We start from the raw sequence: 26,720 nt of genomic DNA, 5'->3' as shown, positions 1-26,720 counted from the left end.
CTCTTTCCCCAGTTGCTTGTTTAGAATTTATTGTGACAGTTGTATCCTAAAATATGTAAGCTGTTTCTGGATTTTTCCTTGCCTATCGCTATCTTTCAGAAATTTGCCTTAATAACCATCTGTCAAATATAACAAGCAAAATTCACTATGGTATGCCATGGTTGCATGAAATATATATTGCGTCATGTACAGTTGACGTGACTAGCTGACTTGTCTGGTGACCCAACCAAAGTTAAGAAAATATCTAATATTTTTGTGGGTAAAAATCTCCATACGGTTAATGCAGTCTGAATAGTGTATTAGCTTTGGAATGACCATTTGCCAGAGTTCTTAAGGCTTGTTGTGTTGCTGTAAATTGATTTTCAACTTCAGTGAGATTTCAGAGTGATTTATTGTGAAAGCTGGATTTAGCTGTGATTCATTTTGGTATGAGAGAATCGGGTATCAGGTGGGTTTGGCTTCTGTGTAGCCTACCCAGACTGGCAAGGCTGAAAGTGTGTTGCCAGATGCTTTCCATTAGCAGAAATTTTTGGGCTTAATTATCTCCTGTTTTGTTGTTTTGCTATTCTAATATGACAAACCAAACAACACCTACCTAAAATGAGTAGAAACAAAAATAACACTTGCACAAATTTAGTGAGAGCTCCAAATTTCTTCAAAAATCTGATTTGGATTTCTTTCCTTATTTGTTCTCATTTACATACCCATAGCCTAGCTGTTGGTTAATCAGTGCTCTCTCATCTGAAGAGTGTAAGTCTCATTTAATGATGTTTCAGTTAAAATGGAAACTGTGTTCCAACCAGGATTTACTGAGGTCTATGCAAAGCTGTCCATGGACAAACTATTCTCCAACCACTGCCAAACTGAATCTGATTTAAGGAAGCATGGAAATGAAGATTGATGGCAAGTGAACAGAAATGGATTTGGTTTTTTTAAAAGCTCACAGACAGGAAGGAGAAGGAAATATCAGTGTTGGGTTTGTTTCAGGTGAGTGGTTGGGATGAGTTTGGTTCAGCTGGGTTACGTGCTGGTGAAACCAGCCGAGAACAGAAAGTCAGAATGTGCAGGTCAGATCTGCACAGCGGGTCAGTCACAAATCTGGATTTACCTATTCCCAAGTTTTACTGCGGTGCCTTATCTGTTGTGAAAGGTTGTCTTTTGGTAGTATAGCCAATGCTGTATCTTTTTTATTGGGAAACATAAGAACCATATCAGATTAAAGAAATAAAAAAAAAAAGCTCATGTAGTCCTTCTTCACGTCTGTAATGATTTTGCACTACTTAAATACTTTTTGTAGTAAAAATACTGAACTCTTGGTAGTTAAAGGCCAGATTTCTGCAGTAACTGCACTCAGTAGATAGAAGAATAAATATGCTTCATAACCAAAAAAAATCTGATTTACATTTGAACTATTATTGGTGCAGTTACAGTCTGCTTAAACATGACAGAGCACTTGGATTAAGCTATTCAGTTTGCAGGGCAGAAACAATACAGCTTATTTCACTGTACAGGTTTCAACTTTGATGCTCCTTCCGAGGTACACTGCTGCTTTGCATCACTTCAGGGTCTGATCTACACAGGCAAGCACTGTTTTCTTCAGAGTCCAGAGAAAATCCTGGCCTTTCAGTGCACCTATATGCAATCAGTCAAACCAATTCTCCTTAAAGTAATGGAATTTTTAAAGAAAATATTTCTGTTCAGTTTTCTTTTTTTTACCCCAAGTCATGATTAAATCATGTATTATCTTAAACAGGAATTCTTCCAATACGATTGATGGGATTTTAATGATGAGTCAAATATATGGTTTAAAAAAACCCAAACCCAACAAAAAACCCCTCACACAACCCACCCAACCATGCAAGAATTAATCCTTAGGCATGTCAAACTCAGTGAGATGGCAAGCAGCAATATAATGCCTCTATTGTCACGGAATTGTCTGTCACTCTACAAAACAAATTTGAGAGTGATAAATGTCAAACTCTGTAACAGTGTATATAAGGGTTTTTTTGTATTTCCTCTCATTCTGTTAAAAAAGTGACTAAATTAAAATTCACTGGGCAGCCACGAGGGAATAAACAGCACTGAGTTATGATGTCCATTTTAGGACTATTCATGAAGCTACATGAAGCTTCATGAGAAAGGGAGAGGACAGGGAGTCCTTCCCACTCTTCCAAGCAGGAGCAATGATCCCATAGTTGTTTCTCTCTAATCTACTCCCTGGTAGGGGTGACTCCACACAGATGCTTTAGACGCTCTATTCCACTGGTTCACTAGTCTTAAAATTAGAAATTAGTTTCATGATATCTAGCCTAATTTTCTCTTGTTGCCATTTAAACTCCTTCCCCTTGACACACTGAATGTGATGAAAGAGATGATTCTCTTCCTTTGCCATGGTCTTTTATATGCTTAGAAAAAGACGTGCCGGTTATCGTCACGTTTCTAGCCTTCTCCCTAGTTCAACAGCCTAAGCATGCTGCGTCTTTCATAACATGTTTGTTCCTGCTTGCTGCTCTACCAACTCCCAGGTTGGTTCTCATCCATCCTGAAGCACAGACTCTGAAGCTGGATGCTGTCTGCCGGCTAAGACCATGCAGCAGTGCAGGGGAAGGTTTGCTTCCCATCTCTAATAAGCATCCACACAAGGGGGCCTGAAAATGACAGCCAGGTGAGTTCACACGAAATGGTTTCTCCCCATTTTTGCCAGATAGTTAATTAAATCAGATGCTGATTCCAGGGGGCATTCAAACAGCTTGTGATTTTCCATAAAAATAGCAACTAAAACCATGTCTAGAGTTTATTTTTAACAGGCACTGTTTGCACATTGGTCTTTCTAGCGCGCACCTAAAGTACTCATAAAAACAGCTTTTAGACTAAGTAAATGATTGAAAGGATCCTAGCTATGAATAACTTTAAAGCCATTTCACCAAAATGCTCTCAACTTTAACAGATTAGTGCTAACCTGTACACAGCGTAACATATAATGCAAGTCAACAAAGGACAACAATGAAGCTTACCAGTCGGGAGCAAATTTAAACAACTTCTTTCAAATCTTCTTTGTATATTACCTGAATCTCCTGATGATGTAAATTTACACTGTCTCTGTTGAGGTCAGGAGTGGCAATGGAAAATGGACTTTCAGTTCTTTATTTTCAGGTCTTGCATAAAAGCTCAGTTTAGTGCAGATCAGTCTATCCAAATTAATGCTCTGCTTCAAAGACCTTTAAAAAGTCTTAATTTTGAGAATCTTCCAATAAGTGAATCTGTACAAGTCAAACCTTTTGAGTACCTGAGGGTGGTCACTGAGCACCTGGAACACTTTGTGGAACTATATTTGAAGTATTTGGAAGTGGATATTATTAAAGCTCTAAAACAAATGTTCAACCTGTTATAGCACTTTCTACCACTTAGTACCTTATATGTATGCACACTACTTAAATGTAAACTCAGAGGCATAGAGTGAATTTTTAAGGAAGTGGTTTGGTTTCTTCTTTGAATCATGAGGGGGTCATGGAAATATTAATATCAGAGGCAGGATCTAGGGATGGCTATTATGGATATGAGGATTCAAAAGAAGGGGAGGGTGGGAGAAGTATTCAGAATAAAATTGATTCTACGAGAACAATGAAGTAATCACAACTCAATGGCTGTTGCTGAAGAAGAAAAGTTTATTTTTTCTGGGAAAAAACTATGTATTTTCCCCTCTGATGTACAGGACTCTCTTGTTTGTTCTTCTAGGGAATCTCCCTCTATGATAAAATCAGTAAAAATTTTACTTTACCAGGAATTTCTGGTTTGGCTCCAGCCTTCCCAGGCTCCCGCTGGGAGCAGATTTTCAAGAGCATGGCTTCCATTCAGACTTCTTAATGGCACCATGGACAGTCTCATTATTTAAACTGGAAACTCCTTGACTTTTAACATTTCTGTCTAACATTTCTAAAGACAGCATCTATCTGCTGAGGTCTTCCAAAAAGGTGATTGAACTTTTTGCTTAAGTGGTAACTTAATACCTAAAAACCTCATTCATAATTAAATATGGTGTGATCGCTTTAGAAATAAAACAGCAAAACCAAGCGAAGTTGATTAGAATTAGCAAAGTGTGAGGAAAGCTTCGGATACTACTCAGATTTTGTACTGCAGTTATCACTGAGAAAAAATCATTAATAATTTAGGCAATATTTTATCATTTCATCTATTCCTATCAAGGCTTATAACTGAACAAGGTTCAGACATTGAACAGGGATAATTAATTGAAATCTAACCTTTCTGCTGAAATCAGTTGGCCTTTCATTAGCAGTAACAGACCTTTCCTGCAGTCTTTGAAAATGAAAGGAAAATCTACTTAATTTTACATCTAGAGTGTTCAGTCATTCAGCTGTGTTTAACTGGATGATTACTGAAATATCCAAATACACTTATTTTTCTTTCAATTTAGGGAAAAATGGATATTTTACTGGCTTTTTAGGCCTCTGTTCCTAGTTTATGATATGGATGAACATTTTGCAAACAACCGAATAGATTACTGAAAACTGAATTCAAGATCAGATTTTGTTTCCAACTTTTAAAGAAATGACAGAGGACCCAACTTTTGTATCCTGTTAAGTTACAACCACTTTCAGGTGTGTTATGATGATTTGCGTGTGTGTATTGTAATGGCATTCTCAGATGTTGCTGAGCTCTTTATGAGCATGATTAAGGGGATATTAGAAGTCCAAATTACAGAGAATTATGTGTCCTTTGATCCAAACACTGGCTCCCCCCAAGTAAGTTGCCTTCAGAAATGAGTGTTTGTTGTTCAGATTGCCAGCAGCAAAAGCAGCCAGCACAGAAGCTCAAATACATCTTAATTGTCATGATTACTCTCTCCTGATTTAGGAAACACTTGTTCTCAGCTCTGTTCTATTTAACGTGGCAAAGAAACATCTTACGTGTGCTTTAAATCATGAAAGAAATGCTGTTGCTGGACTTCATGTCCCTACTTTGGATCTTTCATGACTGATGCTTGAAAGAGGAGGCTACTGAGGGCAGTAAGTTAAAATGTGCATTCGCAGCTACAAGTGTGTTCGAAACTCTCTCATCTTTGACTTGATGTGAGACAGCAGAAGGCAGCCTCACTTGAGGCACTGGATGCCTGAGATTAACCAGGGGAGTTCCAGCGGAGAGTATAACTCCTCTGAACTTCAGCCTTCCTTTGAACACCTATCATCTTACAGAAATGGATGAAAATTTTAACATCATGGTTCCCTTAAAATGTCACCGTTAAAGTCTCCAGAGGGGTCCCTTTTGCTCACTTGGAGCTTTTGAGACCTGTTCTGGATACAAAGATTTTATTGATGATAATTTTTAGACAACTTCTCCTGGCTTTCATCTCTCGTCTCACACTCTACTACCTTTTAGATTCAACTTGCAGGAGAAGAAAGTATGTTCAACCCCTGAGTCTGATTTGCCTTTCCGTGGTGCAGACCCGGAGCTGTTTTGGGGGTTATGTGGGGATAGATTCTTGGCCAGCCTTGGCAGGCAGACCACATCAATGATGAGCCTCAAGAATATTCAGCAACCTACATTCAACTAAGTTGGAGGGATCTGGCTACATGTCTTGCAAACATGTCGACTCAGATGGTAAAATCCTCGTGACCGATGAATTTGCAAAGATAAGAAGTGGCTGAGAAATTAAGCAAGCCTTGTGATCCATCTCATTTTCCCCTAGTGCTTGCATTATTTTTCTAGGGCAAAATTTTACCTTTCCATATTATAAAACTGTATCATGTTCATGTAGTAGTTCCTAACTTTTTTTTTTTTAAATGTTGGGTTTATTATGACAGTTTCACTTCTCTCTTTCACAGTTAATATCAAAGACATCCAATCACCATACACTGCATAAATATGAAAAATATGATATGAGTAATCAGCACGGTAAGATTCACCGTGTCTTTGTATACAGCTACAACACAAAGTACATTATCATGAAGCTCTATTTATAATCCATCAATGCTGTGTTTCTGTCATCTGTGTTTCCAGGGGAAATTTGTTCTTTTTTTCCCCCCAATGTCACCTTTCTAAAATGGGGTAGCCTTGATGTCTCTGACTTCTTTCCTTGGAAAAATGTATGAGGGCATGCTGTCAAACGTTTGTCCTTTTTTTTGTTTTATTTTTTCCCTCATGTATTTCACAAAGGATCTTGAAATGTTTCCCCATAAGATTGACCTTTCTGAGCAGCGGCAGGCAGATAGTGTTCTCTGATATACTCTAATCTAATAATCCAACTGCCCAAGGTGGGTTTAAAATGAAATCTTGGCCCCAGTAATAGAATTGCTACTTTAAAGTATACATGAACAGGCCAAAGATTCAGCCTGGAATACTACAGAAACACAAAACAGAAGAATTCCCTTGTGTCCTGCTTTATTTTATTCCTCCCACCTCCTTTTCTTTTCATATTAGACTACGTGATCTAATCGGACACAAACACTGGTGGTAACACAATGCCAAAGTGACCAGCCAAATGCTATAAGGAGCTATGTGCCATTTGTGGATATTGATGAAGTTGTCTAAAACTTTGAGAGATTTCAGGAAACATTCTAATTTCACCAAGGTATAAATGAAAAACTGCCTAAGAAACAGAAGAATAGAAGGTGCTGATGATGGGGTTTTAGTGTTTTTGCTGGGTTTTGTGCCTAGTGAATGATCTATACTTAGTTTTGTGGTTTCTACCTTTCTTCAAATAAGGACAAAAAGTACAATGATTTAACTCAAGATCCAAAATAAAAATCAAGCTATTATAGCTGTGGTTGCTAAAAAACTTCTTTTTATAACTTACATCAGGTTAAAATGATATACTTTTTCAGTTATTTGAAATTCAGAAGAGATGAATGAACCTCTATGATGTTGAGATAAACAGTCTAGACAATGTGTTTGGGAGAGCAGTGGAGTTGTGAAGCTGGCTTTTACTCATGCTTTTGGGGGCATGCATTTTCCTGGTTTATCTTGCAATCTGGGTATCTAATTAAGACAGCTGAATCATGAGATAGCAGTTATAGCCAAGCTGGCCTTCCTCCATTTCATGATGTTTGTTTTAGATGTCAATTTGCAGCCCTCTTCTGCATCTTTGCTACTGCAAGGTCTGATGCTGTTATGACCCCTCCGTTCCAAATCTCAGCTCCTCCAAGCTCTGTTCCAAATCTGTTTGGAAACAGTCCTTGATTCAGGCTTTTGCAGTCATCTTTTTAGGAGGCCTGAGTATGTGTGAACAAGTTGCCACCTCTCAGCTGGGTTTAAGTAACAGCCTTTAAGAGGGTAAAAATGAAGCCATGTGTCTTAGGTTACCTTTCTGTCAGTGTGGGAGCACGAGCAGTCGTTGAGCAGTGTTTTGGTAGGTGAAGGTTACCTTTATCTTTACTCCATGGTAACTGGTTTCTCTGTTCTTTTTTTTTGTGTACGATTTGCCTACCTTTGTTGGCTGCTGATTGCTTTCTAGGTCACTGGAGCTAATTTATAGCCTAGTCTGTTATAATGCAGTGGCACCTGCCTTTAGGGTTTGTGTTACCTTTCTCCTTTCTTCCTAACCCTTAAGAAAATGAGTATTAAGCCAGGATTTGTATAAGATTTTAGACCACTGGCCCAAAGACTGTTTGTTCATCCTTGTTTAATGTGTTATTGTGAACTTGAAACTTGATCTGATCTTGGGCTGATGGAACTGTTTATTTACCTTATTTAAAAAAAAAAAAAATTTCAAGGTCTCTCAAAGAACTTTTCATCTTTTCTGTATGTGTTTTTTACATGCTATTTCAATATACATAAACTACTGTTGCCTCATGGAAACTGGTAAATGAATGTTCTTATGGACTGAGAACCATTGGAGAGTAGTATTGGATAGAGTGGTAGGAAGCAAGCAAAGGAAGGATGTTTCTCTCCCTTATTCCAGACATATGGATGATTTTACTCTTAAATTTCAGATGGCTTTTCCAAAGATGACATTTGTTCTCACTCAGTTCCAGCAAAATACGCAGGGTACTGGAAAATTATATAAGTATGGTTGTATGGTGTTATGCCTAATTACAGTCACTGCTACAAGTAAGAGTTTTTGTCTTTAAGGGAGGAGAAGCAGACACCTAATCAGCTAATTGGCAACTTGCTTAATGTTTTGCCTGCTTAACTCCATTATTAGGGAAAAGATCCCTTGCAATGTGTATTGATGTGTCTAAACAATCAATAAGTGAAACATCTAATTTGAAAAAAATCCATTTATATGGCACACAGCAATTTAATTAATTGTAGTTAGGAACAAATTGGGATTGATTAGTGCTCATTGTTACTTAACACCACTTTCTCCTGTTATTACTCAGTGATATTGTGGAAAAAAATTTAAAGATGGAAAAGCACTTTGTTTTTTTCCATCGTTGTAAGAGTAGGAATCTTTTCCAATAACTAAAAGTTCATGTCAAAACATGAGGTTAACAATTCTTTTTATAGCATTTTTATAAAATGTTCAAAAGCACTATTTGTGAAAGCTAAGTATACAAAAATTGGATATTTTTTTCCCAAGACTTTAAATATCTTTTTAATCATCAGTTGATTTTATGAAGCTATAGAAAGAAATAATAAGGGAAGTGTAGAGTATGACAAGTATTTTATAATTGTCCATTATAATACAGAACAAGTACATGTTGAGTCTAACATTTCAGTGAATCTTTCAGAAGGCCTAATCAAACTTTCACTCAGTTTAGTGGAACCTTTAACTGCAATGAATTTGATGCTTGTGGAGAACATTTTTGCAAATTTCCAAACACTTTTCTGAAAAGGATAGGAAGCTTGATGACAGAAATGTTCTTTCAAAAAGCCCTTCAAGAGGATGCTGCTAGCTTCATTTCTCTGCTTATAGCTGTAACTGACACTGAAAAAAACCAATCCTGAGGTGGGAAATGAAATCAAAATTGTAATGATAGCGGTAATAATTTGATTAGTTGCAATTACTCTTCAAACTATACAGATGGTCTTGGATATCTTCATGCTAGAGCATTATCTTACTCTGTACTGAGTTTCCAATTGAAATGTTTCCTTGGTCATGTAAAAAAGTACAGTCCTTGGGTGGGAAAATTATGGTCACTGTTGTTATACATAGGAGTTGATTCAATACGAGAAAAAATAGCAGCTACAAGATATGAATTTGCTCTTTGGTGGGAGTGGAGAGATTCCAAAATTGTCATGTTTATGTGTCCCAAAAGAAATGATGAAGAGAAATTCTAGAAAATAACCAAGTGGAAACTTATGTGTTAATCACTGAGTGAAAAGCTATGAACACTTCTGATCTGCTGCATGCACAGAAGATGCCACCCTAATTCAAGAGTTGCTGGAGCAATATTTGGCAGAGAACAGAAGTGAAGGAAAGTTGGTGAGAAGAAGTATCTCTTATCTTTTTTCCTAAATTCCATGATGATAGTTTTAAGGATAGAAAGATGTAAAGGCTGGACTTCTCTATGTGTCTTTATAAATCATCATTACAAACCCACTTTAAATTAATTGTGATATTTTTGTTTGCTTTACCATAAGGCTAGAATTATATACTACTTTGATTCCAAAGCAAATTATTTATTCAGGCTTTGATTTCAAGCATGGATTGTTCTAGCAGAGTTTAACATGCTTTATCTGACAATGCCTTTAAAAGATAGATACTGTCTTTAATGATTTGTATTTTAACATTCTTTAAATACCTGTCACTATATTTTATATGAATATACACTTGGTTAGTTTTCTTTTCAAGCTAGAAGAAAAATGCATTAGGTTTACTGAGTTCTTATTCACGTCTTTGATTATGAAATAACCATGTATTTCTTTCAGCTGTCACAGTTATTAAATGCTTAGGATCATAGGTCAAGTATTAAATGCTAGTTTAAGATTCCTATTGCTTAAATACAGATTTCCGGTTTTGTTTTACTACATGGTTACGCTATGTTGATATTCTCATGATTTGATAATAGCAGGTTCATCAGGTGTGTTTATGCATAACTTCCCAAAAATGAAGAGGGGAATGAACAGAAATTGTCAATGTCTGTTCCAATGGATATCTGTAAACAGATGTTGTAAAAGTACAATTGTCTCCCTTACACACTGCTACCTAGAGAGACTTGAGGAAATAACTATTCGCAGCAGTTTATTGTAGAATTCATGTATTCAGAACAAGAATTCTCTACAGAATCTACACAGAAAGTAATTAATAATGAAAAAGGATTGATAAGCACTTCGATATCTCAATCTTTGGTCTGGTTTGGCACTGGGTGGAACCTGTTACCAGTGAAACTGTGTATCTGAGTAGGAATTTGGAGGAAAGGAGTAAAGCCATGGATATTCCATGGGGTGCCTGTCAAACGCTTGGTTTATTGGATGCAATGGTGTCTGAGGTCAGTGGCTGACACTCGCCCCATTTATAGCTACATTGGGAAGGATTAAAACATTTTTTTGTTTGAAATGTTTTATAAGGGACTTGGCAGATCTCAAGCATGCCCTTTTGTGGCCTTGCAGAGTTTTTGTAGGAACTAAAGGATCTGTTCACTTTAAAACTATTAATTTTAATTGCATGAGATAATAGAGCTATAAAATAATACCCATGTAAGATTGATTTTTCTCCAGCAGTATGCAGGAAAGAAAGATTTTGTTCATATGCACTGTCAATAAGTTAACTTCTGCAAAGTAGAAAATTCTTTAATGTCTGTTGCAGTGCGACATTGTGAAGGATGCAAACTGTTCGTGATGATTAGAAAGAGACTGTGTTTGAAAATAGTGTTTTATACAGACATACTTTCAAAATTGATTTAGATTACTCCTGCATCCCACCTGTAGACAATCTCTAAGCATACAGTTTTTAAAGTTGGCTATCAGTTATCAACACTGATTTGGATAATAAAAGCAAACTTTTTTAAGGGGAGTAAGAAATTTTTTTTTCCTCCTACCTCTAAAGGGCACTGTGTATTTATATTAGAGAAATGTATAAATGTTTCTTGACAATAATCACATTTGGCATTTTGAAGCATGCTGATGATAGAAAAGATGTAATGAAAATATCTTCGATTAGGAAGTCCTTTTTTTACAGAGGAGTTCAGCAGAACATAGTGGAAGACACTTCATTGAATTCACTATAAAATTTTTAGAACATGCATTAGAATTGAGGGTAAAAAAGAAAAGCTCTATTGAAATGTATACATGTTCTACTAAATGCTAGCAAGTATAGCAACGCTTCTGCAGGGTCGTCTTACATCTTGCATAATTTTCCTTTCACAAAAATAAAGCTTAAACATATATTTGGTCATTTTGAATTTTTTTTTTTTTTTTTTTGAAGAGCACAGCACTTCCCTGGTATATATTGAATTATAATGGTAGCATATCCCCAGTGGGATCTGAATTCATTAGCATGTAATTTTGGTGTTTGGAAGAATATCTAGTCCAGCAAGCACCAGTTATTACTGAGGTGGGTACAGGGTCGGGCTCAGGCATGGCGTGAAGGAGCCGCGGGCTCGTCCCTGCCCCTCCACAGAAGCCAGCTGGCTACTGAGCAGGGTCACGCTGAGCCTGCCCGGGGCAGTGATCCAGGCAAAAAGCACATCTCACACCAAAACAAAAAGAAAAATTAATTTTTAAATGAGGGCAGTTCTTCTCTTGCTATATGTGAGTGTGTGTACAGTCGAGGGCTGCTGCCCGGGGCCTGCCCGTGCTGCTGCTGAACACCCAGGCCATGAAACCACCGGCTCCAGGCACAAACATTGATCTATAAATACCAGCAGATAAAACCTGTAACCTTATGGGAAAGGGTACTCTCTGCATTCAACATGTTCACTGCTGTAATGGTCTCTTAGAGCCAGTATTTTCCTGTTGGATTACAAAGGCAGTGAGACAGATTCCTTGGAGCTGCCTGTGAAGCAACCTGCAGCCGGGCCTAGGCAAGGCCAGCGTGTGCTGCTGTGATAGAGAAATATGGAGGCAGACGAAATGTGATTTCCACGTAAAGCTTGAAGGATGTGAACATCTTTAACAAGCAGTTTTGCCGATACCAACTGCTTTCAGAATGGCAGTACTGTTTTATGTGGCTCTATACCCTGGGTAATGTAATACATTCCCTGCTCCACGCCGTACAAGTAGGCCGTACTGTGAGGCTGCTCTGTATTCCTGGCTGGGAGTTAATCTTTAATTTCTCTTCATTTCCCCCCCCCGTTTCTGTGGCCGTTGATTTTTGTCGTAAGCTAGATCTTACTGACGCTGAATTCATCAGCAAATCTGGCTTCAGAGAGAGCAGAATAAGGTCGTATGTTCTTCAATTAGAAAAGTGCTTGCTCACCTTATTGCTTTCAAATCTTGAGGCAGAATGAGTCTACTCAGCACTTCCATACAACTCTCCCTGCCTCCCCAAATGATATTTTTACTTTCCATTACTCTGCTTTCTGCTCCCCCAGCCCCCCAAGCCTAGGAGAACTGTTGAAATGAAGAATTTGTTTGACATTTATCAGAGTCGTGTTTCTCCCCATGGCTCTTACCACTCAAGCAGTGTTAGCACAGCCCTGATACAGGGATGTTGTTCCAAGCTAATCTGCAAGCAGAGTTTGATGTTTGTTTGTGGCATTATATGGAAATGCCTGGGCATAGTCCTCAAAGAACATCACTAGAGTGAAAAATTTTGTCAGCTTGTCCCAAGCTCTAGAGAAACCTCTGTGGAAATTCACTGAAAATAGACTAAATACTACAAAAAATTGCCAGCCATTGATTAATATCTAGAATATTGCACTCTGGAGCTGTGTGTTTAGCTTACAGGTAAAAGGCAGCATTAACAAAAATGTAGCTGGGCTCTTGATTCTGTATTACTTACTCTGTTGTGGTGAAGACCATAAGATATCTATACGATCTAGCGGAAAAACAATGTGTGTGTGTGTTTGTAAAATCTTGTATATAATAAGTTATTCAGGCACCTGTTTCAAAAGGCCATTATTAAGCTTTGGTTTTTGACATTTCAGTGTCAGATTTAGTATTTTTGTTTTAGCTGAACTTTTTGCTAGGACTTCTCCCTGGATGTTCCAGAACTGAGTATAAAAGAAATACAGATAAATGCTAAAATTACTTCCTTAGCAAGCATAAAATGAATCTAAATATGTATGACAGTCAATTTTATTACTTGTTTCTGTATGGGGAAAAAATGATAAGAGGTATAGAATGGATAAATACATTTCTAAATGCTAAAATTATCAGTTCTAGAGAGTGAACACTTGGTAGGGGTTGAGAATTGATAAGAAAGTATTTCCACATGAGTCACATCCAGTAGGAATTTTGGAGGCTTTTAAAAAGTTGATCAAGTGTTTGTATCTTGTGTATGAAAGATAACAGACACAGAACAAAGGGAAATAAATATGACAGAAACATGGCAATTTACAATGAACAGAAATATGGAGACAGGTGTGCTAGCTGGATGTGGAACTTTATTTGCTATGATATTGTGCTAACCAAAAATTAACAGCTTTTAAATTGTAGTATGATATATTTCTTGCTTCTTGCTTGATGTAATGGTACTCTCTCAAAATGAGGATCATTTTTGGGTTCATTTTTGGTGGTATTTTGACAGAATTTTTTGCATCCAAGGAGTGAGAAATATAGAATTGATACAGTGTTTAACAGTTTGAGTTCAGGACTTCTACTACTAAATCCTTGGACAGTAAACCCATGCCAATACTGAACTTAAAAGTTATAAAAAAAAATAAAATTGATGGAGTTGGATGGAAAATAACATAGAATAAAGCTTTTATTTTAACATTTTGTCCTTTTCCACTTAGTTGCTGGTGTTTTTTTTTTACAAAGGAAATGCTAGTTGTACAGTGTCTTAAAAGATATTAAAAAATGGGCATGAGCTATTCCTTCTGGGGGAAGAGAAGTTCAGACGAGTTGGAGCTCTTGTCATTAAAAAGCTGACAATGTTACAGTATATTAGAAGCCAAGACAAGAGAAAAGTGGGGAAAAGAATAGGTTTGAAGCACAGCTCACTCGTATTTTCTTGCTCATCCTGGGGCAGGGCATAGTCAAAAGACTTTTCATTTTACAGTATCTCGTTTCTGCTGCATTTACCAGATGGAACATATAGATATACACTCTCTTTGAGATGTTCCCATTGTGCACTAAAATCCACCCACCTTAAGGGTGAAAATGCAGCAGTTGTTCCTCACTGGTATTGCTACAGGATCATTTCAGAGCACAGACAGTCTTGGAGAATATACTGTGGCATTCACATACACTCTTCATACTATAACTCTGCATAAAAGGGGGACGATCCTTTTTCAGAATTAGCTGTGTTTGAATGAGTACATCTTTTATAGCTACTTTTCAAATTATGCAAGTATAATACCAAGTTTTTCATAATACTTATTTTCTTCACGGAAGTCTTGACTTCACATATTTCAAGTAGGCAACATCTTTTTATTGAACTATGGCAGATGCCTGATACATACACATGTATTGAATCATCTCTTTTACGTTATGTGCTGAGTGTGTCTAATTCTTCCCACAGCAACTTACTACACTGCAATCCTAACCCTCCTAGAGGATCAATTTGTTTGGCGGTATAAAAAATATCACCTTTGTCTCTTAAACCATCTAGTTTTTCCTTTCCCTCCAGCCTTCAAACAGTTTGTACACTGAAAGAAAGCGGGCAGGGGGAGGGGGGGCATGGATGATGACGTCTTTGAGCTGAATAAGTAGTGAAATTGTATTTAAGAGAGAATATTTTACTGAGGTCAGGATAAAGAAGAGGGTTGATAACCACAGGCAAGGAGAACTGTGGTGAGAGTGTTTGCTCAGAGAAAAAGCAGGATGGGCACTGTTTAACTTGACAGGAAGCCTTGGCCTCAAAGGAAAGATGAAATATGATTGTGGAAGAGTATTTGAAAAAATTTTTGACTATTAGCTATCTGGTCTAGATATCCCACTGAGCTTCCTTCAAACTCAAATGACTGTAATGTTTCTTGGTCTCATTTTCTATGTTAAAAGATGAAAGGTTTTATACTACAGTTCGCTGAGCATTCCCAGTTCCCATTGTGCTGGCCTGTATTTCACGAAGTTCCTCTTTGTCGACTTTTTTCTTGTTGTCCAGTATATTACCTGAGTAAAATATTGCTTTTCCTAGGTAGCAGAAGTGGCAAAAATAGCAGAAACGCTGCAGTTTCACTGCACAGTGGTTGAACCACGAGCTCAGCATGTGCTGCAGGTGGTAGGATCTGTGCTCTGTCAGGACAGCATCTCTCCTGCCTGGCAAGGGAGGTAGGAGCCGGGTAGAGCCAGCATGTTCTGCCACCCACAAGCTGGTTTAAACCGAGTCAGTCTGGTACTGCTGCTCCAGCAGCTTCATAGCTTCTCCTAGAGTGGTTGGAGTGGATTTTGAAACTCTCCTTCTGAAGCAGTGTAAGCATTTCTCGCCCTCCCCCCTGCCCCCTAGCTATAGCTGCTTCTGAGGCTATGGGGAGGGAGACCATCAGCCTTGGCAACTGGGCTGTGCTAAGCCCCAGGTATGGGTTCATCTGGCATTGAAGTGTGTAGCTGCAGAAAAAGCTAAATAGTAAGACTTCGGAAATTTGAGGTGTTCAAAACTTCTAGTAAAGACTAGTGAGAATCCCTAGAGGGGGGAGCAACATTGAATATGTAGTTAATTACGTTGTTTAGAGATAGATTTAATTGAACTACAAGGTTGGAGGTGATTAAAAAATTTCTCTGCATTTTCAACTTGTATGAGCATTCTGTGTGTAGATTTTTTTTTTTTTTTTTTTGAGGAAGAAGGGATTTTCGTAGAAGATCAGTAATGCATGTAAAGATATGCCAAGAGAAATGATGTCAGATGCATTACTCACATACTGGAATACAAAAAACCAGTATTGCTTCTTAAGCCAAGGCACTGGGGTTTTGGCATAGATCAAAAGTGGTGAAAAAGCAAATTCATTATCAGAGTATGATTGGAGTTTAGTATGTGTGGACTTTCAAAATGGGGTTGTCACTCAAAAATATATTTTTTTCTGGTGTTACAAAAGAGAAATGACTGTGCTCCCAGAACCAGTCAGAGTCTCTGAGTCAACATCTGAAGTGGTCCATGATGATAATATATGGACAGCTGTAGCTGGAAAACATTTGACCTTCTGTGGAATTTCAGGGTTTAGGGCTTTGGAATAGGCAGTTGCTTTACTGAATTTTAGGCAACGACATTATTGGTTTGCCATGAGATAGATTATCTAAAACTCCAGTGTTCTACTGGGAAGAATTATTGAACTGTTCTGTTTTTTAAAAAGCAACCAAAGAACCCCCCCAAAGCCAAATCAAACCCTTTGGGGAGAAGTTTTGGAGAGAAAAATAAAAGCTTGTTGACAATAATAAAACTTTTGAACAGTTGAAGAGGATATTGACCATGGGGTAAATTAACTAAAAGAACCTCCCAGAACCCTCGCCAGGAAATGATTGCCTGAGAACTGTTGTCAGTATTCATCATCACAGAAATCTTGCACTGAATAAATGCTGCAGTGTGGGGAATCATGCCTACCATGGCAAAGTTAAAATTCATGTCACAATAGAGAACATTCAAGGCACTTTCTTACTTGCAGGTACTTCACTTTACAAATCAGCTAGCTATGTGTATTTGACGCACAGAATCACAGTAATTGTGTTACGCATACATGCAACAGCTGGGTGCAGACTTGAGTTCTTCATTATTTCAACCTTTATGTCTTAATTCCTTCCCAAATAAATTCAAGGTTTACTTTGGAACTTCCCGAGAATCCAGCCATGGAGCATACAATGCATTGTTATGCCAATGCACCCACATCTGAGGATGTGGTTTGGTATTCAGATGCTGCTGAATGAAGTTTTCACCATTAAAACATTCTGAAGAATGATTCCTCTCCCCTGTTGCTCTGGGACTTAAAGATCTTGCGTGTTTTAGGATGTGGAGGTGGAATGTTGGCTGGAAGTTTTGCGTTTTACACGCGTGTCTCATTGCTTTTGTGGTGTTGGCTCCTGGGAATGAGAATAGGAAATCATCACATAATTTACTCAATTCTGTTCAGTGCAGTGTTGTTACTAGAGAAGAAACCCTGCAAATGCTTCATTTTTCCATAAAATGAATTTTGACAAGTGCCCAGAAATATGCCTTAAACTTTAACCTTCCATTTGTAGGCAAAGATAGATAACAGCAATACAGATAAAAATGAGATGGTGACTTTGAGCAACATGACAAGAGATTATAAATCTTAGGACTAGCCTTGTGCTGCACAGAAGATTGCAGTCTTAATTAAAAAGTTTTTGAGTGGCTCTCTAAGCAAGCCAATGACTCGTACAGTTCTTTCGCATCAGGATATTTACCTGGGAAGCCCGGTCACTCTGTCCTGTGCCTGAATGAACTCTAAATGAAGCAGGCAGTTATGTAATCTGAACATATATATATCATGAGGGACACTTACGGACCTTTAATTCAATTTTATTCAATGTAGAAGTTAAGCCTACGTTTTCCACAGCCTGAGAGGATGGACCTAGCATGGCGGGACACTCAGTCCTGCCTGTTGAGGTGCTGCCTTGCCCCAGTAAAGCAGTCACAAAAGCCTTGAAAAGCTGGTGAGAGCTTGACTGTATAGCCTGTGATTTGGGCATTTTATGGTGATGGGGAAGGCCTAAAGTTTGGCTCCCACTCCCTGGGGTGCTAATGGATTTTGTGGCATGGTCCCAGGCTAAAACAAATAAATCACTTCCCTTTGGAGTTGGGTAGTAGCAACTAACACTTGTCCTATAAGGAGGTTACCTGAACCATGGTATATTTTGCAGTAGGGTTATCCTTACTTATTGGGAGCAAGCTTATTGAAAAATCAGAACAAGGCTTTATTTTGTCTATTGTTCTTGCAGAAAGAATGAAGAGGAGATTTAGAAATGTACCATCAGTAATCACTGAGAAACTAAGTACTTTAGAGTGCAGAGTAATTACGGCACAAGGCTGTTCATTTTTCGCATAAAGTATTGTGATATTCTGGTTCTGCTTAACTCAATAGAAGTTTTACTTTTTTTTTTTTGGAAATTGATCGGGATAGCAGATAGTGCATTCTCTAAATGCGTCCTCTGCAGGCAGAAGTTTACTTTGTGGTTGAGGGGGAAAGTAGGAATTTTATTCCCACCCACCCTCTTTTCCAGGTTAGCAACAGTTGGGGTGGAACACACACTTTTCAGTCACACGATCTGGTTACAGAAATGTGCAGTGCCCTGATTAGGACAGCCCTCAATTCTCTCCTGTTTTGGGATTCCCTTGCAAAATGAAGCAGTACCTGTTTGCGATAGAATGAGCTCCGTGTGCCATAAAAATTTTAATACATACCTTTTATATGGAAAAAAATAAAGTGCAATCACAATGAACTTTTTTTTTCCCCTAGTACAGAACTGGCAGACAACCTTTGATATCACGTGCAGTTAACTTTCCTTTACCTTATTTATATGTTTGATCTCTTGCTGATTAAAAATGCTTTTTTAAAAGGGGGAATTACTTTGACTGGCTCTGCTTGGAGAAATGTGCTTTGGAGCCTGTGGTAAAGATGAAGTGAACTAACTTGACACAATCCCCAAATGTCACCCTGAGATCTTTAACAGAGCTTTAACGCCCTGAGAACTTTAACAGAGCTGAGAAGTAAGTCAAGGAGAAAATAGCGTGAGATTAACATGGAGGTTATTTTACACCCTAATGCATTGTGGCACTGATGGCTACCTTGTGCTGCGGAGCCAAACACTGCAGGTTTGAGGCAGGACAAGCAGTTTTACTTCTCTCCAGAGGGATTTTAGCTAGTGGCAGAACTTGTCCCGTGTAGGTATTGAGGCATCCATTAGAATGGACTTTTGCATTAGTGTCCTTGTGCTTTTAAGCATAATTTTCTTTCAAGAAGTTATCTTGTCCATAGGGTATACCATAGGTGCATGTAATGCTGCATTGAACTGTTGTGCAACAGTGCAATTACTCCTTGATGTACCTTTCAGTAAAGTTCAGCTCAAGTTTTTTTTGTAGCTCTGGAAGTACTACAGCTATGGCAGAAGCAGTTAGCATGAGTTTGAGACATGGTAGAACTACTCACAATTTGGAAAGTAATAGTATTAAGGAAGGAATAAACCACAGAAATTCAAATTATCTTTGGTGGGAAGAGTTAATGTCAGATGTTATGAGTCTGTGCTGTATGCTAAAGAAACTTTAATTTAGTCAGATAATAAATTATCTATTGAATAATTGGATACTCTAAGTATCGCCTCTGTGGGTGGGTTGGTTTTTTTTTTTTTGGTAATTATTTCACTTTTTACAGCAGTAGCATTCTGCTTTGCAAAGCATGTGGTCCCAAATAGAAGATATGATGAATGAAATCTTAGCATTGTTTTCTACCACTTCAACACTCTCAGTACTGGGTATTAAATGCAGTCAGGTCAGATCTATAGAGAAATAGTCCAGTACAGTCATTTTGTATTTTTGCATTGTGAATGTGAAAAGTGATTGTGACGGTTAAATGAAAGTGACTCATTACAAACGTTAAATTTTCTTTGGCATCTAAATGAAGATGTCATTTTAGTCCCTTGAAGAATATTAGACACTTTTTGTACTCAATGTATGTTTTAAAAAGACCTTTTTAGATTGTACGAGTTCTGAGGGTTTGGGCAAATATAAATTGCTCAGCTGATATGTGTGATTCAATTGTGAACTGTAATTAAGCAGAGTGTTTCCAAAGGTGGAGATATTATGAAACCTGGCTGTCAGTCAAAGAGTTTGGTCATTCTTACTATGAAGAATTATTTCCTTATAACTGAGTTTTTTTCTTGCTGCAACTTGTGCTTTTGTTGTTGCTTTTCTTTTCACTTCTTGTCTGGCTCTGTCTTCTCCTAACCATGCATTAGGTGGTAGAAGGCATTAGTTGAACCTTCCTTCATTGGCCTTACCCTTCTTTTCCCTAAGGCTGAGTAAACACAGCTCATGCAGCTTCCCCTCTCAAGCTGTGGGCTCCTGAGCCGCCCTCTGACCAGCAGCCCTGGTGTCCCTCGTACCCACGCACTCATTTACCTGCTGAGGCTGTCACCCAGGCCCTTTAGGAAGATATAAACCAGTATCAGTCCCAGTATCAGCACCATTAGTACCTGGCTGCCAGCTGCATTTTGATCCCCCTTGCCTACCACCGCCAGCTTTTTTTAGAAGACTTGATCTTGGAATCTTCTTTTAGTTTTCAGCCTAAACTTAATAAGAACATTATGCACTTTTGTGTCAACATTAAGATATTAACATTTAAAGAGTTGATCAACTTCACTCTTGTTTAGTCTGCTGTAGCTAAAGAGAGACAGTACCATTCAGTTCATTTTTTCTTCTGCTAGAACAAAAGTTCAAAACCAGTTTTGCTCCAATTTAGAAAACAGGCTTTTGGGTTCCCTAGACAGTCTTCTGTGAGTCAGCATGAATGAATCTTTCTGTGATACAGCTAAGCAGAACTCTAGATCATCTTGCACCACCATCTTGTACAAAATGTTGTTTGTACTTTTTCGTCTCAGTTGCAGTTATCTCTCTTGCATGCAGAGGCCACGCTTGCTTTGTCCTTTGTGTGGCCCCTAGTCACCTCTGATTAATATGCCCAGCTTTTCTCCTCTTTATTTTTTTTTCTTCATCAAATAGCCTCCAATGACGATTAGGACTCATTTAGTATCACAAGAAACAGCTAAAGCCTGTCCATATCCTCAGTATTTGTATTGCTCAAATAGTCATATATAATGACTACTCCAGCTAGCTCCTATAAACGCACAATATGTCATATTGCTTTAAAGAAATACCTAAGTGAGAAGGTATTAAGCTGCTATACAGTTGTTAAATATCACATGCTTAATTCAATTCTTGCAATGATGCCGTATGAGGAGAATTGTAACCGAAATGACTGAACTTACAGTAGATAAACCTAGGCTAGATCAGTTCCAGCTCTGAGAGGACAGATCAGTAATAATTTTTGATGTATAATTAAAAACAAAAATTTTAAATCATACAACATTGTTTTGGTGGTATACAGGGCTAGAAGGAACACTTCTGTATGGTGGGTTTGTTTCTTAAATGTTTAATTAAGTATTATCAGGCTGAAGATTAGTTTATTCCCACAAAAAGTTCTCTGGATGGCTGCTTTACAAAAAGTAAACAGTATTTAAGAGAAAATCAAATTGTAGCTGTTACTATGATTCCCTGATGGTTTTGTATGTAGATGAACCCTAAAAACACATACGATAGCTGAGTTGCTAGAGGCACATGCTTAGAAAGAAATGAGGGGTGTTGTGTGCATGTTCAGAATTGCAGATCAGTTAATTGAGTGCTTCTGGCTACAGGCAGAGAATAGATGAGAATTTAAATAGAGTAATAGTGCAGTCTGTGACCATGAAAGCATAAAGGTGGAGAAGCAAATCACTGAGAAGTGCAAAACTCTTACTCATATCTGTGCATGCAGGAAGAAAAGATATAACCCAAGGCTGAGCAACGGCATGTAGTTGATTTTTAGAAGTTTAATGCCAAAAATGTATGAATGGTTTCTTCCTTTCTTTCTTCTTATTGCTCTTGTAGTGAATCTGAGCTTAACTTAGTTTGCACCAAAGACAAATTGCACTAAATGTGAATATATTTTTAATGGGTGCATAACTTGGATAACTGCTTTATGTCCTCACTTGTTCTCAGTTTTGTCCTTTGTCAAACAGGTTAAAAATCCTCTTATGCTAGTAAGAACTCTTAGCTAAAAGCAGAATTTGTCTCTTCCTCGTAGCTTGATTTGAATGTCTGGATCTGAACTTGTTCTTCCCACTTAGGGTTTCTGCATGAACCGTACAGGTTATGGAGTTGCCTCCACTGAAAATTAAACCAAAAATCAGCATAGCCTGCTCTAGAACAACCAGCATATATTTTTAGTGGGTGAATGCTTTTTGTGATGAGTTAGATGTTGATCTGTGCTTGTTCAATCCCATTAGAGCACTCATTTTACATGAGAGAGAGGGAGGCTATGACATACTGTGTTTTATTTACCAGCCCACCTTCAATGCAGTCACTACTGCAAGTTGGAAGGCCCAAGTGGAAAATGTTATTTGTCTTTGAAGTCTGAAATGTCAGACAGATACTACAGTCTACTGCAGGAGGTGTACGTGGATGTTTCTCGACGATGGGATGTACAGACAGGGCTTTGCATAGTGGTCCCTGTGCACGGTGCAGAGGAGAGTCTCCAACACACCAGTTACTGTTCTTTGTGCCCAATTGTTGTTATTGTTACTGGGCCAAGGGTGGCACTCCATGGGTATTGCTCTCATTAGTAACATACAAGTTTTAGCAAAAGCTCTAGAAAATGCTTTGTGACAAACATAGAACTACCAGTTTGTCAATTATCCCTTGGTGTTTTATAGGTTAAGTTCAAAAACCTGCTTTAAAAAAAAAAAAGAACAAAGGAATAAGAATCAAGTCTGGCGAGCAGAATTAGTATAAAAGAGATGGGTCATATCCACTGTTTTCCATATTTTGTGGTTTTTTAAAAAACTGTGGAGCCACCAAGCATGGGCTGAATTGCTGGGCTGTCTTTCAAGTCAATGTCTCAAGCTGATGCACTATCTCAGTTTTGTTGTCATGACCACTCTACATTGAACTTGGGATTATTCTGATTTTGGTGACATAGATGAAAATGAAAAAAGCTGATAACCAAGTTTGACTTGCTAGAAATTGTGTTCAGTCATGGGTTTCTTCTTCATTTCAACTATTTCTTGTTCTGCACATGAGCCTGGGATTTAGAGTTCTGTTTAAGACCGGTAGTCATTAGAATTTAATATAGAAGAGTTAATTGTTTGGAAAATGTTCATTTTTATAAAAATATTAGCTTTTAGACTGATAGATTATGTGATTCAACATAATTGTGTCTTATATGCCTTCATCTGTTAGTAATATATTTTTATTTTCCTTATTATTACCTTGCGTAAGAAAAGGGAGAAAAAATCTCTACCAAATGCTGCACAAACACAGAGTACAGGTCTTTCTCCTGGATGCTGACTGTGTCTTGGTTTGGGGAGATATCAGAGTATAAGATTGAGGGTGACACAGGAAAACAGTTTGCCTGGATTTGCATAACGCTTCTGTAGTATCAAGAGACTAAAAGTATCCAGATAAAATTTAAACAAAAATTTAAGGTCAGTATAAGCCTGGTATGAGAACACAAGTTCTAGTTGGCATCAAAAGGACTCTGAGGATGCTTTAAGACCTTATCTATTTATCTTTCAGGCTTAAACAAAATCACACTTTTCTGCACATTAAAATGCATTTCAAATATGGAAAATAATTTCCTTGGTTGCTATTTGCCTAACGAAAGTTTTTCACAAAGTCTACAAGAGCCTTTTAGCCAGATTTAGCAACTGAAATCCTTGCAGAATTTCAGAAAAAGGTAAAAGCTACCCTTTTCCACCCTAAAATAAGACAAGGTATTTTTACACAGTGTTTCTGTCAAATCAGCCTGTATTTCCTGAGATTTTTATTTTTCTTTTCAAAGTCCGTGTAGATATATTAACAGAACTGCCTGGATCTTTTTTTTTTTTTTTTGAGCTGAGATGATTAAAATCTTCTCCTCTGCTACCAAACAGAATACAGTCACATGCTTGTTTTCTTGTTATAGATCATAATAGAGGTTCAAATAGTTAAGTTTTGTGACCACCTCCTAAAAATGCTTTGAAATTTTATTTATGCGTTTTTCCCTTTCTATCTATGCTTGAGTCATAAATTACATGTGTAGTAACAATATCGCTTTAGGGTCTTTTTTTCCAAGAATTCAGAATGCTCTTTACAAAGTCAGTTAATGGCACATTATATACCTTGCATATAGGTGAGATGTCTTACCTGATCTATGTAACCATATAAATGACAGAGTTGATGAATGACCACAGGTATGAAGACACTTAATTCCCTTTTTCTTGGAAACTGTACTTGCCTGTATGTCTGCATTTCATATTATTTCACTCAAATGTAAGTAACGGCAACAAAAAGGAGTGTATTTTTGTGACTGATTTAGGAACGGCACACTGTAGACAAGGACACTGCACTCCGAAGAGGCGTATTAGGAGATGTGGACAGGTGTAGTTATCTGACCCACAGGTAAAATGAGGTCCTCACGGAGTTAAAGCAACCAAAGAAATAGACAGTCTGGTGCCAAGACAGCAGATCGTCCTGAGGAGGACATCACTAGGGTGTGGAAGACACATACAAGGCAGGACCCTGTATAGGATCTATATGAGACCAATGCCTTGCTGATCCAGAAAGAAAAAATATCACTTTAAATAATTACACTATGGGAAATAGTCTTATTTTCAGATTATAATGAATTCTGAATTTGAGAAACAATATGTTTAACTTGTGTAGTGTTTAGATAAACAGAATAGTTGCTACTTTTATGTTACAATGTTAGGGTAAGGTTGATTTGAGGGTTTGTTTGTTTTTTTTTTTTTTAAATAGTCTTTTCCTGTCTCTCTGTGTGAATAAAACTTCTTTCTGGATTTGAGGAAGTTCATCTATGTGTCCAACTACTAATTTAACCAAAACAAATAATGCTACTGTTCTAAAATAACTTTTTTTTTTGTTGCCTGCCTGACCACATTACAGCTTACAGCCATCCATCTCCTCCTCCTCTTTACAAATATTGATGTACTGTTCCTTTCCCATATTTACACTAGCAAAAGCAAAAAAGAAAATGTGAAAGGGCACAGAAGATCTGTCTTTTCCTGGAGCAAAGTGCTCTGCTGTTGCAGGTGCTGAAAAGACCAAAGCACAATCGTTTGGTTGTTATTCTTTGCTGTGTTTTGGAGAAGAGTGTGCTACTAGATGGTCAATGGAGTTTGGAAAAAAAGGGCCTCTAAGTCTCCCTTTTTCCCCTACATCACAGGACTGAACAGAAAGGGAATTACTCACAAAACCAAAAGCTGCTCTTCACTTGAATCTATTGGATAAATATATAAGCAAAAGTTATACAGTAGCTCATTAGCAAGGCTCTGTTCAGCACATTTTCCTTTTATTGAGTAATCAGAAAAAAACTGGGAACAGAGCTGGGTAGGAGGTTTAATGGCCTGGTCTTATCCCCTTAGCCAAAAGAAAATAATTCAGGTTAATGCTGTCCGGTTTGAATATATTACTCGTGTAAACTGTTCAAGCTTCACTGAAGCCAGTGGATCTAGCTCAAATTTTTACAGGTTGCTGTCTAGCTGTGTAAGTTTGGTACTTGACCTTCGTTTGAAAAGAGATTCACAGACAAAATATAGTGTTGAATAGACTCCCCCCACCCTGCATCATCCTGGGGACATGTTCCTCAAATGTGTACAGTCTACCTCTATCATAGAAAAACTTGTAATGCAAGATGCTTTCACATACTGGAAATCTTGGCTATTTCTGGTTACTCCCAGCAAGGCTTGATCTGACTACTGGATCACCTGACGTGACCTGGGTTACTGGAACGCAGTCAGTAGTTAATGTACTGTCATTATATGACTGATATTTCAGTAACTCATGGTAATTCAGGCCATCATGTAAAAAACACTTTATGAATTTGTGTTTATACCCACCAGCACTGTGGTGAGCTGGGACTGGCACACCTGGCAGCATCTTTCCTCTGCTCTGTCTTGTTACTACACAACAGTAGAAAAAGTGCACAAAGGGAACCACGTTGGGTGTTTCATGTTTTTCTGAGGAAATGGATGGAAGGAGAGTGAGCTGACATGAGCAGCAGGTTTGTGGGGAAGGAAAAAGTAGTGAAATAACTCTACTTTTTAGAAGTTTATTGGAATGGAGGAGTGGACAGTACTGGGGCTAGTAATGAACATACTCCCAATACATTCATGGACCAAGAGGTGGCATTTCAAACGGTCCCCGTTACTTCTTGAAGTGTTTTTCTCCATTACAGCCAATTCCCATATTCTGCTTATATGAAAGGCTTCTCCCTGAAGAAGAGCATCTCAGTGAAGCCTGTCACTGTTGCCGACTTGCTGAGACCCTCCTGGGGATAAAGTGGGTGACATGGAAGGCGGACAGGGTGTCCAGGACAGATGCTGTCTGGCTAATAGAGACAATGTCCCCATCTGTTAGGAGGATTTCCTGCAGTTCTGTGTGCTTGGTCCCCACTTCTTCAAATACTCAACAGATGGTGGGTTACAAATGTGTAAATCACTTTGAAGTTTGGATGGAAAAATGCAAAAAGCATTATTTTCTGAAAGGTGCAATTGTTGCTAACTCATGAAGGGATCTTACTGAACTCCGCAACTTCAATTTCTGTGAGCAAAATTAATTTTTTTGCTTGCATTTCCCAGCCAGTTCTAAGAGTAAATGGTACAGAATAAGAACAATATTCCACAAGCATGGCCACCATATGAAAAGTTGTTATTTGCCAATAGTTGCCACCTCTCCACAGATGTGCATAGCTATTTTCTATTCTAAATGTGAGGGAATAAGGACATTATTTTTCCAAATACCAGTACCTGGTAATCATAGGTAAACACTGCCTCTTTTCTTCTTGCACATTCCAAATCATTCAGACATCACAACAGGCATAGACTTAAGTCAAAGTCATCTGAGCCTCCCTCTTAAGTATGTTGACAGTGAACAGCAGTGAAGGAAAGAAACCTTTGGAAAAAGATGGGGTGGGGGGGAAGTATTTATCTTTCTGATAAGAACTGCGATTGCAGTGTCCTTG

The sequence above is a fragment of the Egretta garzetta genome, unplaced genomic scaffold (genome assembly GCF_000687185.1).
Source record: "Egretta garzetta isolate BGI_Z169 unplaced genomic scaffold, ASM68718v1 scaffold188, whole genome shotgun sequence".
NCBI lineage: Eukaryota > Metazoa > Chordata > Aves > Pelecaniformes > Ardeidae > Egretta > Egretta garzetta.
The sequence above is the reverse complement of the archived record's forward strand: the minus strand, read 5'-3'. Positions refer to the sequence as shown.